Genomic DNA, 17,404 nt, shown 5'->3' on the forward strand with positions numbered 1-17,404 from the left:
TTTTAGCCATCAGAACAGACAACAAGAGACACAGACACCGAAATTGCCAGCAGTTAGCCACAGAAATAACTCATTGTCGCCCATTCCTCCGCGTTTTGTCCTCAATCTCGATCTGAGGTCGGCAATTTTCACTTCAACATGGGACTCTTGTCCCCAGAAACCGATGTTTTTGGCTCAGTAAAAGTCGAAACTGAGGTAATAGAAAGTAAGTGCCCTGCTCTCGCAAATGAATGTTCTTGAGATGATAGGGGACTGTACAGATTGGTGGCTCTTGTATATAATAAAAGTTTTTTCTAGGTTTATATATTATGCCATAAGCCATAAAGTTACGAATATTACAATATCCTAGCCTATAAAAACACCAACCTTACATAAATTCCCATATATAGATCCACCTCCTGGCTGATACCCCGAGGATCCCAGTCTCTAGTCTTCGGTAGATTCCCGAACTCATCTATCATGCAAATTCCTGAGTAATTATTATTTTGGCGAAAGTTTCATCACCCATCAAAACGCAGCGGGTCCGAGTTGACTGACTTTGCTACTGTTGCACAGATGCCGTCGATAACTAATTATTTCCACTCATCTTTCGGCAGCCGAAGGAGGCAAAAAGCTGCTAAGGTGTCTGCATTTTCGATATTTATGAGCCATCATCATGGGCTGGCTCTTTCAATCCCCCGCCCCCAAAAGTGCTGGGATACTGAACCTCAACCATATATTGATTGATTGGCTTTGATTATTGGCCGGACAGCCGATGGCTGAAATTTGCATGCCCAAAGCGACGTAGGGAGATAGATATTGGTTGCAGGGTTTCGGGTTATTGGATCCCAGATTTATATGCATCATTAGAAAATGCCAAACAGAGCTGCTGCTTCTTCTCCTTTTCACTGGTCGTAACTTTCTTTCGCATCATTAAAATGAACCACAACGAATTAGTGGCGAAACAAAAACAAAACCAAGAACTGTCCACAAATATCAAGAGTCCGAAAACAAAGTTGCATGTCTTGAAGGAAGACTTATGTAAGGCACTGGGAAAAAAAAGGGTATTAAAAAAAGGAGGTATATATATAACATATTATGTTGTATTCTATCACATATTTATCATATAATACAATATAATACCATATCATATAATTTCTTATCCATCATCATATAATAGCACATATTATATTATATTATATCATATCATATCATATTATATCATACCGTGTTATATCATAGCATAACAAAACATCATACAATTCTTTCTAGCATATATCATTTAAGTTTGTCTAGTGATATAACATTTAAATATTTAACATATAATATATTTTTAAAATTTCCAGATGGTATTTTTGGTTTCCCCAGTGCACGTAGAAATTTCTTTCGTGTCCGAAAAATTTCTTCATTTGCGGGTCACTAATTAGACGCGATTTGTTGGCCCGGACCGACATGCAATCTCCCCCAAGAGGAAGACCTAAAAAAAAGTGAGATGGGGGAAGTGGGAAGAACCGGCCCTTTAAATGGCCAACATCTGCATAATTATGCGTTGTTGGTGGAAGGTGCTTATGCAGCTCAATGAATTTAATTGTGCAGCATTAAGCGTGGAATGGACCCGGGCCCTTATCAATTTCTGGCCTGGGAGAAATGAGGAATGTGAAACAGAAGCGCAGAGAGCCCACTCAAATATAATTATTCTTAATATATATCTTTAAGCCGCGGCAGGTACTTTTTTGCGGCTATTTTCACCGTTTGTATTTTTTGTTTCACCTCTTCATACAGGAAGCACTCAAGAGAAGATTTCACCTGTTGCCTAGAAAGTGAAATTTCGTGGGTTGAGCGTTTTATTTTTATTTCTATTTCTAATTCCACTTTGGCTCTGTGAGATAATTCAAATGCGATAAGACGTTAATCAATGCAATTAGCGTAACAATTGCTTATATTGATATCCGATGGATGTGAGTTTCTGGGCTGGACAAATTTCCACAGATCTTGATGGCATTTTAATGGGAGCAGGCGGCAGGCAGGCAGTCAGGGTGAAAGTTTATCGATTTATTTTTTGGAAGCTGGCCGAGGAAAATCTGTGATATGCAAAAATGAGGGGGGTGGGGAAAAACAGCCGCACTTAATGGCGAATCCAGACAATGCAATAAACTGCAACAATAAAGCAATAACAGTAACAATAACAATAATTGTAATAGCCAAAGTGCAGTGCCAAGTCATCGCCGATTCAAAGCTTGCAGCTTGAAGATGGAGATGCAGATGCAGGCGAGGTGCGGCCACAGAAACGAAAGCCGAAAGATCCAAAGATACAAGATACAAATCATGCCATACAATGGTTAGGGGCACCGGCCGAGGCATATGCATTGAAATTGAAAGTAACACACGACTGCAACTTGATGATGATTTTCTAATTGCACAAAAGCCGAGATGACTCAAGTGCCCACAAACGCAGTTTCCCGAAAGGTGTTAAGTATGCAAATGACGAGCAGCTCTCGAGTTAACATCTCCAACAGTCATGTTGTAATATTTACAGCCAAACAGAAAAAAATACAAGCACTCACACACACATGATCCGTGTGGGCGGGGTCAGCGCGCCTTTTTGGCCCAAAAGCGAGCGGTAAAAGTCGCCAGCGATTTTGACCCCACAGCCCCAAAGCGGCAGCAGATTCGCATCTTTCAGATACTTTTACATGTACTTTCTCTACTTAGAGCTAGAGTTTGGCTGCCATCGCACAATTTTTTCTCAATTTTTTTTTTTTCTTCTCTGCCTTTTAGGCCGCGCCTAATCGGAATTTGTGCGCAGGCGAGGAGGAGAAGGTGGATCCGGAGGAGGCCCCGGAGGAGGAGACCCCAAGATCACTGGAGATCAGTGGCAGCGACAACGCTTTGATGTTGTAATTAACTTTCATTAGACTAAGCAAACAGCTCCGAGAATTGCAAGCCAACAAAACAAATTATCGCAAAAACGTTGGTAAAAACTGGAAGAAATCTCTTCAAATTTGGAACTTCCGTAAGCGAATCTCGCATTTAAGTCTTTAGTTGGGTTTCTTTCCCTTGGCTCGCTCGCTTTTTTTTGGCACTTCCCGGTAAAGGGGCAAACTAAATTTCACTTTCGCTACACAATATCAACAGCGATTTAAGTGTGTGCTATCTTTAAGTATTTACTTGGCCAACAATACAAAAAGTGAGCTCAGCAAAAGATAAATAAACTTAAGGCACGATACCCTGGAGGTGCTGTTTGAAAAATATCTATATTACTTAAATTAGCAAATAATGAACACATATAAAAGGTTCTTTTAGGAAAGTTGAGTTAAGAATATTTCCCTATTTAAATATTTATGCAAAGCTAACTAAAAGATAGGTGGGCTTCATATGCACATTCCAAAAATGCCATAGTTAAGTGATGTACTTCTTCTAAAAAAGATGCAAGGTATCTTCCCGTCGAAGATAAAATTGTATCTTTTTTCCTCCCAACTCCTATTTACCTTTTCAACTATTTCTTTTGGTCATGCGAATTCGTTTTCAAGGCGCGTTGATTGTTTTTCTTACCCCGCCACCGCCCCCATCCAAAAAAAAAAAAACAAAAACAAAAAAAAGAAGTCGGGAAAAAAATTGGCCAAAAAAGACAAACGATCCATGGGAAAGCCGCAGAAACCGAGATTCAAGCATTCAAATGAGATGCGGAGAGACTTGAAGTATTTGCCTTGATTCCGCTCAATTGGCAATTTCGGAAAGAAAGTCCCCCATGCGCGTCCAAATGCGCGTCCGAGTGCCAGAATCCCGCTGAGCTGCAGTTTTGGCCACGCGGAGCCACTTGGCCAACTACTTGACTACCCGAAGATCGTGTCCAAGTGGCCCGCTGAGTAATTAATGACACGAACCCCGAAATTTCTTCGCCCACCAGGTCCTCTTCTAATTAAATAAACAAAATGAGTGGTTGCGAAAATTTTTGCCACAAAACCCCTAGGAGATAAACCCATAAGCTACTTTGTAATTAAAATACAACTTTCCATTTTAGATGGAGGGCTAAGCAGAAGACATAAACCAAATGAGACTAAAGTGTCTTTAGATTGAGTTGGGTACTTACATTTTATGTATCTAAAATATTTAAATGTAGTTCTTTAAATTAGGATAGTTTTGCCAGCTTTACATGTGGTTTCTACTTTAAAATGGGTCAACTCAAAAACTGCTTGGCGAAAACTTTAAGAAGATAAATATGCCATTTTAGCGTTTACTTTCCTTTTTCAAAAAACGAAATTTGATCTTGAGTAGGAAAAAATCACTTCAGGAAAATCATATTAATGGAAAAAATAACCATTGACAGCAGCGGCGGCTGTAGAAGAAAAAGAAAAGGCAGCAAAGACAGAAGGAAAAATATAATTTAGGTGCAAGAGAAAATTCAAGCGCATCATGCGAGCAAAGGTTTTTCCCCAGCACCATAGCCATGGCATAGCAAACCATCCCATGCCTGGATGACAGAAATGATGATGAATACGCGTTGGCAGCAGCAGCCAGCCCGAGCCCGAGCCCGAGCCCAAAGCCCCTTGGACCCCCTGCCCAAAGGTGTAGTGGATATGGCAACAAAGCCGCAGACATCATCAGCAGTTTTAACGGCTGCCAAAGTTGCCAGCGCTCCCAACTTGCGGGTGTTGCGGTGCCCTGTTGTTTCTGTTGTTGCTCAGGTCTGTCACACCATCGCAGCGCTGACTGCCTGACATGTGAGGAAAGGTCTACACTGAGAAAATAAATATCTGACCCATATCTGGGTAAGGAGAAATTCGTATTCAAAGACAGAACACCGAATTTCCAAAAGTCACCCATAAGATACATCATCCAACTAGAAGAAGTTGGAATAAATTTATGATCAATGACAATAAGCTACTTTCTTATAGAACACTTTCAAACTTTGTTAATTTTATAAAATAGTATTAAAATATTGAGTGCAATGTAGGTATTTCCATGTATTCAATGCCATAGTTAAAACAATGTTCTAATACTTTTTAATAGGATTATATTAAAATCACCAATCTGGACTTCAATATTTTATTTTCAATCATGTCAAAGAATATCATTCAATATCGAAAGATTTGCTTATCGAGAACCTATCGAAATGTATACACTTATATAATTATAAATTTTTTATTTTAATTTTATATTTGAAAGAAAAAGTTTCAAAAAGTTAAATATCAATATTGTTTTTTTTCCTGAAATGCCTTCTGTTTTCTCTCTGTGTACTGGGTAGCACTGGGTGTATCCAGGTGAAGCTGCCTTGCAATTGCACTTAATGAAGCCGCTTCCAACACGGAGCTGCAAAAACAATGTCGGCCGGCGAGAGCGCGAAAAATGTTTCAATAATTTAATGCAAATGCACAATAACAATAACCACTGCCCCACACTCTCTGGCGCTTCCCTCATAAATATAACAATTTTCGAAATACATTTTTAATGAACTCATAAAAATCATTAAAGCCCATGGCATGTTGTCAATCCTTTGTCTCCCCGGCTGTGTGGTCTCCGGATGGCTGGGTCGGGATTTCACGAGAGATGGCAGATAAGGCAGATGGCGAATGCCAGATCTGTTTTCTTTCGCTGACAGTTGCAACATGGTGGCATTACCCGCGATAGGATCTGCATTTCAGGGGAAATTAGCTTTGAAATGCGATTCGAATTGGGTGCTTGAACTGGGGGGAAATATATGCAGAAATTAGGGGTTTAACGGGTAGATAATATCGTGATTAAGTGGATAAACACTTTGTTTTAGTGGAGAAAAAAATAAATTAGTAAAAATAGTTTAAAAGTATTTTGAAGTACAGATCATATAAGGAAATTCTTTAAGTTAACACTTGTTAAATTATGGGTTTAAAAAATATCATAATAAAATACCACATTAATTGGGGCGTACCATATACTAACAATTTCATTAAAATTGTGCTATTTGTGTATGAAATTCAAACATTTGAGCCCCTTTTTAAAACAATCCCCAGCTTAACTCGACACTAAGTCACTTCCAAATAATCCCCCGATAGCCGATTAATCTTCACTAATAATTCCGTGATGAATGTGAGAAAACAATCTGGGATTATGGTAATTCTGGCAACAACCTTTCACCATAAAACACATTTATGCCGAGATACAATGCCGAGACAGCGATGATGTTGCGACCATCCTTTTCTTGGTTTAGCCATTTAAATGGGTTTTTCTGCAGAAATGTTTGAGAAAATTAAATCAAAACATTTGGACAGCTTTCTTTAGCACATTTACAAATTAAAATTGGCAACCGCAGGGTTTGCGGGGGAAAGAAAAACCAAGAGGACAAACCAAACAGCCACAAGAAATGGACAAACAAAGTGCGACAGAGACGGATGACGGGGCGGGAAAAGAGAGGGAAGATAGCTACCAATCTGAAGCTGGGCTTGAAATATACGCAAACTGTCTTGGGATGTTAGTGGTTGAAGGCGGCGAGTTGAGGGCGGCCGGAGGGGGTAATTAAGAGCGTGGGACGCTGTAGAAAAACCACGGAAAATATGCGTCCAACTTGGAAAATAGAAAACTGCCAGGGACAGGGAAACCGAAACAGAGAGGAAAAAGTAAAATCAAGAAATATGATATACATGCGAAACATTTTTACAAGCCAATTTCGTAGCTCTTCACCAAAGATTGTTTTTTCTTTCCACCCGTAAAACGGGGTCAGGAAAATCACTTTCATTGGGCTTAGAGAGTTCGTAGAAACTTCTTTATAAAGCCATTTTTGGGGTCACTGTTGTGTCGCCAAGAATGCAACGCACAACGAATGCTGAAATATGGCCTTAGAGATTGGGAATCGTATTAATTAATTTGCATACAAACCAGTCCAAGTCGAGGTCAGGGCGTTATAACGATATAGATACAATGTGGGATCTTCCAGTCATAAGTTCTCGGTGCCCTGGACAGTTACGAAAAAAGAATCGACAAGGCTGAAAGAAATGCAAATGCCTCGATGCCATACAAAAGACTTATGGTCGGACAAAAGGCCAAGAGCAGTTCACTTTGTTAGCCAGTTCACTTCACCTCCTCACTGGGTCATAAGGTTTTACACCTTTTCGATAAAGGGCCAATGGTCAGCAGTGCAGCCATGTTGGTGTATTCAACATAGGCTCCTAACTCCAGGTAGTTTGACCCAAAAATAAATATTTGATAAAAACCGAAAGCCGGTGAGACAGATAAGCCAATTATGCACAAAGTAAAGATTAACTTAAATAACAATACTATAGTTTTTTTTATAAAGATTATGTATCTGTTTTATATTTTTCTGTATCTTTTACATTTTTTTGCAGTCTTTTTTATCAAAATTAATTTACTTGAAATTTTAGTCTAGTTCACAAACATAAAACCATTAGGTTGCTTACTTAAAAGATCTTAAAGCTCTCCAATTACAAGATGTTTAAGCCGAGATTTTATTATTTTTTGGCAGAACAAAAAATACTCTTGTGCATTATGTTATTTCTTTAAATACATAAATTTCAGCGCCCAAAGTATCCTCACATACCAGGAACCCCTTAAACTGGAATATAACCTAAGGGTCATCTAAACCCCGGAAATGACCACTAAAAGAGTACTCGGAAAGGGATTTACGATATAATATGGGCCATAAAAATATTACACAAGTAAACAGCAGCCCTGGGTTAAGACAGAAGACCCCGCTATAAACCCGGCAAAGAAGAGCTAATCCGAGAACAACTTCATTACGCCTGACAATGATTAGGGAGAGCAGCGACAATTTGCGCAAGTTTATTGCGGTTCATTTCGGTCCCACAAACTCCCGCGCGAGGTGATAACTTTCAACGGTTTCACGTTTGAAATTGACTTTGTAGATTCTGCAGCATGCTGCAGATGCAGCTACCACTCGACTCTGTGGGAAATTAATGAATTAAGCGGCGGCGTAGAAGAAACAAAAAATGGAAATAAGTAATGCTCACATTACATTAGGGAGTATACACCCGGAAAAAGGGTTTCTTAAAATAAAATAAATATGTGTAAGGATTTTTTGAAAGTTCAAGGCTTTTGAATATCATTTTTTTTATTAAATCTGTAAGCATCCATAGGCATATATAAATAATTAGAACCCTTTAAAATTGCATTTATGTGTGGAAAACTATCCTTATTGCCGAAGATATATGGGTACCAACTAAAAATTGTTCCTAATGAATTTTACATATTGTAGTAATGCATTTCTGATTAAAGGTATAAATAAAATGTGAATTTATATCCTATAAATTGATCATTTTTCCCGAGTGCAGCAGAAGAAGCGACGTTGCCAAGTGGCAATGCCAGAGTATCGCGACTTTAACTCATTTCCACGACACTCAAATGAGCAAAAATTATTGCGGTTAAGTACGCGAGCGCAGAGATTTTCCAACTTTGGCTGACTAAATCGGAAAGTAAGCAAAAGAAAATCCCGTCCCGTCTGCCGGCTTGTTAGAAGGAAAAGAAAAGCCAGCCAGCCAGATGGAGCGAGAGAGAGACGGCTAGATGGAAAATTACAATCCGTCGTCGAGGGAATTTTCTCCGTTCCTTTGTCGCCATTCGATGGCAGCGCCGAATCGTGAATTAAATTTAAACGGCAGAAAAATACAAAATAAATAAATGGGACAAGTGAGCGAGCGACCAGCGAGATTTTGGCGGGCGGCAAGAGTGTGGAAATTATAGGGCCTCCTAAGCGCACAGATCTGGCAGTTTCGGTTTGTCTTGTCATTGATATTGGGAGGGAGACGGAACCACTCGGAATGTGGCCTCCAAAGGAAATACGTGATGGAAGAAAGTTTGCCCTGCGAATTTTACATAAATATCTGCATCCTAAGATGCACGCTCCATTATACACATATATTCATTTAACTACGGATGCGAGTAAAAAAAATAATAAATATTTTAAACACACCTTGATATTAATACTTTATAAGGATTTAACCACATTTAACTTTTTACTTATATAAAACAATTGGTTAAAATGGTATATGGTATATTATTTTCTTCAGATTACAATATAATATTAAAGTTCCCATTCTAGGATATAGGGGAAAATGCTATATTTACTTTGGACTTTTACTTTTTTAAAACTATAATGTTTTAAAAACATTTGAAAGGATTCTGTCGATTGTCAATTATTTTATAAATAGTTTTGGATTATTTTACTCCTATTTTTATTAATTTTGTATCCGCATACCCTTATCCTTAAAAGAAACCTATCAGTACCCTTATCCACTCCTGGGTAACGATAAAAACTGAAATTTTTCACTCACTCTTCTGGCTGCTAACCATCTCTAGCAGCTGATTGCAATCGGATAGGCTAGATAGATAGATGGATAGAAAGACAGAGAGATGGATGGGGAACCAACTGATAGGGTCGGTCTGGGGGGCGGGCGTCAAATTGGCACATTAGACAAATTGTTGCCAGGACGGCAGAGTCTCCCAAGACAGGGGGCTACATCTCAATAACGACGATATCATTGCAATCGAAACAGCAGCCGCAGCCGAAGCGAGTCAAGGAAAACTGAAGGAAAATGCAAAATGCATGGTGGAAGAAAGTTGAATGAAACTTGCCATCGATCGTCATAAATCAAACCGCAAAAGCCCGCAAAGATTCATCAGTCAATCAGCCGAGTAGATCGGCTGATGCGATCAAATGTCAAGCCCACACCTCACGGCTTTCAACCTTATCCAGTCACAATTTAAGCCATCATTGACCCATTTTCCAATACCCATAGCTGCCATCTCCCATCACCCATAGCCACTTGGGAATAGGCCCCGGCAATGATGAAGACGACAATGATGATAATGACGAGGATGAGGCCTCGACCATGTTCCGTAACGTGTCGCCATTTAATTGGCTTCGTGTGAAGTTCAAGAAAACTTTGCCAAATACCCAGTATGGTGCCACACACCACCCTTTCCACTACTGAGCTCCAGTCTCCGGTCTCCGGCGACTTTGACACTTTAGACTTGCTTGTCTAACAAAAAAATGAAAATAGAGCGCTCTGAAAAAAGTTGGGAATGTGTGACTTTTAAGGTGTCGGCAGTAGCTTTATCTAGTCTTTAGAAATACCCTTAATGAAACTGCTGTCATATTTTTCTATTATCTTTGGGATTAGCTGTGGTTTAAGAATATCATTAAATCAGTTAATTAATGCCACAATTTTAAATTATCATCGCGATTCATTTTGAGATTCAACAAGAATTTTTGCTGGAAAAGACATTCATTTTCTAAACAACTTATTATTTAAGTTAAAAGGGCTTACATAACACATTCTTGTTTCATACTTAATATATATTTGATTTTTTAAAAATATATTTTTACAGTTTAAGATTCTATTAATATACCAAAAAAGTTATCAATAATTTTATACAAATTGGTTTCTTTGAACACTCTTTATAACACACTTAAACCATATTTTAGTATAATTATTGTTTACCAAAGTGAGTTTAATCTGATTTCCGATATCAATCCCTATCAGTTAGGGTATAATGTGTGTGCCCTTAGATCTTCCGGGCGCATCGGATGCCGCCTAAACAATTTTTCAAAGAATTTTTCGTCATGCGCTTTAATTAAATTTTGTCAGCCTGCTTTTTGTGTGGTGTCATGGCCCGAACAGACTTGCCGGTCTGCTCCGTGCTGGCCTGGTCTCGCTGGTCTTGTGGGTCTGGCTGACATTGTTGACAATGACTTTGTGTTGTGTGGCTGCTACTGTGATGTCACTCACATGACCAAAAAAAATGAGGCATTAAAAACACAGCGGGGAGATGTGGAAGTGGCACTGAAACCGGCTCGGATTGCATGGCATGTCCAGGAGACACACCAAATACATAATTACAAATTCATTTGGCACAATTATGCGGCACAGTTGCAATTGCCAAGTGCAATTGTTGCACACACGACACGGATTTAATTGCATTTGGCAAACGGGCGCAACAAGTGGCAGAAACCCTGGCTAAAAAAAGAGATAAGTAAATAAAACCCAGGCACGCAAGAACTAAGAAATTGACAGTGCTGGCTTGGTTTGTTTAATTAATGTAATGGGTACGGGTTACAAATTAAACTAAACCATTTTTTTGGTTCATACTAGATATAAATGTGCAAGGACGTTTCTAGCCCGTATAAAAATCAAATTTTATAAGATTGTTAGAAATTGTATAACCTGTTGAAATAATTCCGCCGTGTTGCTTATAATTTATTTAATAAGTTGCAGCTTTCCAAAACAAATTTGTATAGGATATTTAAAAAAATGTGGTATTTTAATACCGAAAATGAGGTCTATGTTTTGTACCGAGATACTTGGCATCACTGAAAGTTGCGCGGGTAAAAGGCCTGAAAATTGCTACCTCGGCAGACGGTAAATTAAAAAACTTAATGCGAAAGGTGAGGACTGCGGACCGGGGAGTCGAGTGGCAAATTAGGAAAACTCGCAACTTTTGCCACGATTTTAATTTGTTTTCCGCGGCCGTAATTCATTTCGCAGTCACAACGCATCGCGATAAATGGCAATGAGACGCAATTAGTTCGTGGGGGGTGTCAGTTTTGCGAGTATCTGGATCTGCCGATAGATGGAAGGTTCCGATAGCCGCAACTGGTTTCTGCAGCCGGCTTATCTAGTGCGTGTGCATATGGGAGCACATATATCCAGAGATAAATTCTAGTTTGTCCAGTGCCGTTTTCACATGGGGGAAACTAAGCTCCAGCATCCCCATACCGATCGTCATAATCGGGAAATAAGTGAAATAAAAATGAGGAGGCCGAACCAGTTGCCAAGAAGTTTCCTCAGGGAAATTCAGAGTCAGTGGCATTTAGAATTTGTTGTAATCGCTTCTATTTACACACCCAGAGAATCCTCTTCGAAGATTGAGAGCACAGCTTATTTCTCCCGGTTTGGCAAAGCTTAATCAGTGGATCATAATTGATTATATACTTGCGGTGCGGATAAGAAATAATCAATTACATACTTTATTAATCTCACCTCCAGAGGAATTTTCTTGCAGGAATTTTATTTCCATTGGCAAATTTGTAAAGCTTTCGAAAGCATAAAAGTATTATTGGGGGCTGAGCAGTTGCAAGCAAGTTGTTAAGAAATAATCACAGCATAAGCCATAATATTTAAAATAAATTTTCCCATAGAGCTGGTTTATAGTGTGTATATAATGTAAGAAAAATCCATAAATATTTTATTATCACAACTAATTCTCTCAGATGAATAACGCCCATTGAATGCAAAATATCGCTTGGGCACCAAGTGATCCAAAAAGATTACTTCATTGAACTTTAGCTGCGGCACAGATCACCGAGTTGGTTAGCTCACAAACAGTTAGAACAGTTGCCAAGCCCAGGCGATGATCATTTAGGCCATTAAATGGCTATCTGCGCCGGATCCCATCTGGCGGGGCATTTGACCCACAATAGCTGCCCGCCAACTGCTCCACTAAGTCTTAACATCTTCACATCCTGAGCCACCGAAAATTGCCAACTTAAGCATTTCGAAATCAATTTAGCAGACAATGGTAATTACCGCGGCCAGGCCAGGCCTGTCTGTCTGGATTTGGATGTGGATCTGGATCTGAACCTGGATCTTGAGAGCTATGTGGGCTCTTATGGCGCGGATTATGCAATGGGCCCATCAAGAGTTGGCCACTGGTTCGGACATGATTGTTTCAACACCAACTGCGCCTCTCGGGGAGTCAACGAACCTGTGACAGCTGGGCGCAAAAAATGGCGCAATCTTTTACCAAAAAAAAAATAGAAAAAGAAAAAATAAAATAAAGCCTTCAACCATTTCCCCCACATATGCAACGGGACCTGAATATAAACCCAAAGTGGAACATTAAAGAACTTGCCCATTACGAAACTAACGAAAAAACGATCACGGTGTGCTTAGGTATTCCGACTACAAGATACCCGGCTTATGTATTTATGTGTACTCATATTTTAAAAATATAAATTAGCCGGAATCCAAAACGTTACAAAGCATGCAACAAGTATCTCATAATTATTCTCTGCTTGCATTCACTTAATTCGACGGAATAAACATGGTTTACGGTAGTAAAGCAAAATACATTGTGTCGGGTATAAATTAATATATTATATTGTTTGGTAAGCACAAAGGATACAAAAATGGGTCAAATGATGAATTCTTTAAATCTAAATTATCTAACAAGAAAATATGGGAGAAAAAATGTTTTGTAATCAACATGTTTGGGATAATTTAAATGAATTACAAAACATTCTACGTGCAAAAAAAGTAAAGGTTAAGATTACATATATAAATATACTAAAAAATAAAATAAAATTTTGCAAGTGGAGAAAATATTTAGTTACTAAAAAACAATGAATCATATATATATTTTAAAAAATATATTATTCATTTAACTTTTTTTTGACTTCCCAATGCAATATACCCCTCAATCCTACGATCATGTTGGGTACCAAAACACAGCCGTTTTGAACTCTAAAAGCTGGAGTTAAAGAGCCGCAGCAGAACAGTTCAAAGCCCCGGCAGGCAGTAGCGGCAACTGCCACAAGTACGAGTATATTTAATAACAAACAGCTGATGGGCGGGGAGCAAGTGCAGCAGGAGCAGAGCCACATCAGCGGAGACTTCGGGGGCGCCGCTAATGAGCGACAGGCGGACACCCCGAGGCGTCTGCTCTACAGAGTCCAAGTTTGAGCCCAGTCCCACTCCGAGATATGAGATACATTCCCTCGATCCGTCGCCCGAGAACACTTGTCATAAACAGCTAATAGACGCGTGCAGCGACAACTTGATTAATTGAAACTAAATGGGTCCGAGTTCGAGTCCGAGTCCGAGGCTGAGTCGGAGTCGGATTCGGAGTCTTTGGATTGCAGGTAACGCTGCGTGCCGGGCAACAATTAGAAACGGTAAGAAAAATCTCATCCCAACCGAACCGAACTGATCTGGCAGGAAGTGCAGCACACAACTTGGGCACAATTAAGCAAATGACAAATGGCATCAAATTGCATGCAAAATGCTAAAATGGTAGATGGCAAATTGCAAATGGCCGAGGCGCCATCAGGATGCCGGAACGAGGGACAAGATCACCTTGGTCATTGAACGCAGCAACAGCAGCAGCAGCAGCAACAGCAACAGCAACTTACTGCATTTACAGCAGCAACATGTTGCACATTCCAAGCGGTGTCCGTTAGAGGCTGGTGCAGTTTTAATAAATTTAAATGTGGCCAGCTAGCCGCTGTCGAACAACAAAGACGCTGTCATTCGAGCGGCCAACGAGAATTGGTAATTGATGCCAAGGTTGCACGGGAAAAAATGCCACCAAGGCTAGTCATCAGCTCGGCCATTTTTCACCTATCTGTGGGATACGTGTAATTTCTTTTAACAACCCTTCACCATGTATCTGTAATCAAGAGATAATTGTATTCGAAATTTAAATGGGGATCTCCAGACAACCTTGTTTTTAAGATGGTAGATAAATTAATTGATATCAAATTGAATGGTATCATTTTTAATGCGGTATATATACTGAAAATATTTTATATACTTTTAATATTTATAAAACACCGAATAAAATTAATTATAAACTCATATGAGCACAAAGTTTTTTTCTATGTGCCCCCAACAGCAGTGTTTTCTGCTCAAATTGTTCATTCCCATGGCTTATCACTGAATTTGCGAGCATTTCTTGTGGAATTAGTTACCCACGTCTTGCCTAATGCACGGCAGCAACTTGCAACATCTGCGGCAACTGCAACTGCAACTTCAACTGTACCAATGATGATGAGGCCACGGAGACTTTTTGGGCTGCGATCAGGCACCGGCTATTACACAAACAACAGCTAATAACAGTAATAATTCAAATTAATTTCGCACCATTTGAAATCATTATGTGATAAAGAGAAGATACCGCTGAAGCCCAGCCAGGCGAACGAGTGGAGGAGTCGCAGGCGGCGGTATCAAGATCGCTATTAAAATAAAAATGAAGACAAAACTTTGGCAGATAAAAAAGGAGCAGCGCTAAAATGGCACCGAAATAGAGAGGAGAAGGAAAAACCGAAGCGAAGGCAGCCGAAAGCCAATAAAGTCTTGGCCAAAAGGAAAAAGTTGCGCAGAAAAATTACCGCCAAAGACCAAAAGATCAAGCCAGGGGGAAATAAACAACAACAACGGCAGGAGGAAAAAGCGGCTAAAAAAAGGAGAAGATTGCTATTGGCACTTGAGCAGCAGCAGCAACATCGTGCTGCGTCTCCCTCTCTCTTTCACTCATTTAAGCCACACTATGAGAAAAAGTATTAAGTAAATAGGACAATTTGGTAAGAAAAGAAAGTAATACTGTAATAGCTCATAGATGAACCAAGAACGATTAAAAAGGTATTCATAAGAAACCTTATAGATGTATAGAATTAAGGATACAAGAACAAATACAATAAGAAATATATTATACCAAAAAAAATTCTACCGTAAATATTATATAATATTCAAGAAATTTTTATGTGATTTTTAGTTGTTTATTAAAGTTGATTCAAAATGGGAAGAACATGTAAAAAAAATTTATCAAAAAAAACGTCTTTTCTTCTTTTTATTGAATTAACATTTAAATATTTTTCGATAAATACGTTGATTTAATTGACCAAGCTAAAAAAATATTCATGAATTTAAAATTGCCTATAAAGAACAAATCTTTTAAAAAAAAGCAAAATATATTTGATAATTAGTCCAACATTAAATTAACATCTAACATTAAATAAAATTTGTTCCAGTGCAGATCATGCTAAACAGTTGCTGGCCTGCAGTAAAATAAGAAGAAGACAGCATAGAAAAAGGGCAAAAGCATTTTCATAGCTCAGTAAAGTTCAAGAGTTGCTGCGGTGCCGCAGCAGTTGCTGCTGCAGTCGCTGTTGCTGTTGTACTTAGATGATCGTCGGTCGCATATTTTATAGCTGCCAAAGAATGCAGACGCCGCCGCCATTGCGTCGAGATGTTGCTGCTGTGTCTGGCGGTGTTGCTGCTGTGCCCGCTGCATATGCACAAAAGATAAGAGCCGAAGAAAGTTGCAACCACGCAACAGCAGCACCCACTCGCAGCAGCAACAACTGCAGCAACGTTAAGCGGCAGCAGCAGCAACAGTTGCCGAAGGAGTTGGCAGCAACGGCGTTGCGTTCATCCCATTACGATTATAAACGCCTTATGTGTGTCAGAGACGAAAGCCAAATAGCTGACCAGTCTTCCACCCATTCCACATGCTAATGAAGGAAGCGCCTGCAGCCTTGTCAACGTTCTACTACGTTCTACCATTCTATTTTTTCCATTTCCCCCTATCTTGGCTCTGGGCTCTCTCCATTAGGTGGCTCTAAAAAGGGCTAAGGAGCCCAGCCTCTTTCTCACAAATTACACCACATTTGCCGCTGGCGAATTTCTGCTGCTGCTGCCGCCGCAGCAGCAACACACACACACAACGCCAGCAGCAACTGGCGAGCAGCAACCAGCAACTTGCAACTAGCAACACAGGCAGTAGAACAAACATTTCCCGCATCTATCAGGTGCATTGATCTATGGCTATTTTTTTAATTAACGCTCAGTTTCTTTTATTGCGCGGCTACGTGAAAAATGGGAAGCTCCACAATACAACAGCCTTTCCGCTGAACTTGAGCTTCGGCTGGCAACGTTTTCTTATTAGTTCATTTGTTATTGTTTTATTGCAGTTCCCAGGCGGTAGGGAAATTGTTCGCAGCCAAATAGTTGGCTGGAAAAATGAAAGGAGACAGGGAAGAATGCTTAATGGCATATTTAAAGCTCTGTGGAATTGGGAAAAACATAATTGAGATTATAAAGACTTAAAAGTTAGATGTTGCAATTATTAATGATCTATCTTTACTATTATAAATTCCTAATATTTTTATTTACCCAACATTATAATATTAAAATATTTCTAAAACACAGAAGCGACCCCAACCCTATCGTATTACCATATCCGAGACTTCAAAGAAAGATAGTTTATTCAATATTAATTTTTTTAAAACCTAATATCAACTGTTAATAACCAAGGTATTTGTATACAAAAATTTGAATAACAAAAAGACATTCTTAAATTTTTTTTGACTTTAACGCTCTCTGTGTGTATGGGAACGGTGTGAAATGGAAATGGATGAAGTTCATTAGAAGTTCTGGGCACGATTGGGGCTATAGATCACCCAGAGGGAGAAAGGTCTCGAGAAGAGAAGACAGAAATGATACCGGGAGAGAGAGTGTTCGATGCGGAGCCGCATATTTCCCAATCTGCAATTAAGAAGGCCGCGACAAATTATGTTTAATGCGAAAGCATTTAGCTAAATTGAGCCGGAGAGAAACCAAGAATTTTCAGCTGGTTTTGGGAAGCGTTGGCTAGGTGTTAGCTCGTCTGGTTCTGCGAGTACCAGTCCAAATCGATGACA

General features: G+C 39.4%; 1 protein-coding gene across 1 annotated transcript in view; it reads right to left on the reverse strand.

Moving 5' to 3' along the window:
* The window catches only part of LOC108034863 (elongation factor-like GTPase 1), a 76,733-nt gene that overhangs the window by 28,213 nt on the left and 31,116 nt on the right, over positions 1–17,404 (reverse strand). The window lies entirely within an intron of this gene.

The sequence above is a fragment of the Drosophila biarmipes genome, chromosome 3L (assembly GCF_025231255.1).
Source record: "Drosophila biarmipes strain raj3 chromosome 3L, RU_DBia_V1.1, whole genome shotgun sequence".
Taxonomy (NCBI): domain Eukaryota; kingdom Metazoa; phylum Arthropoda; class Insecta; order Diptera; family Drosophilidae; genus Drosophila; species Drosophila biarmipes.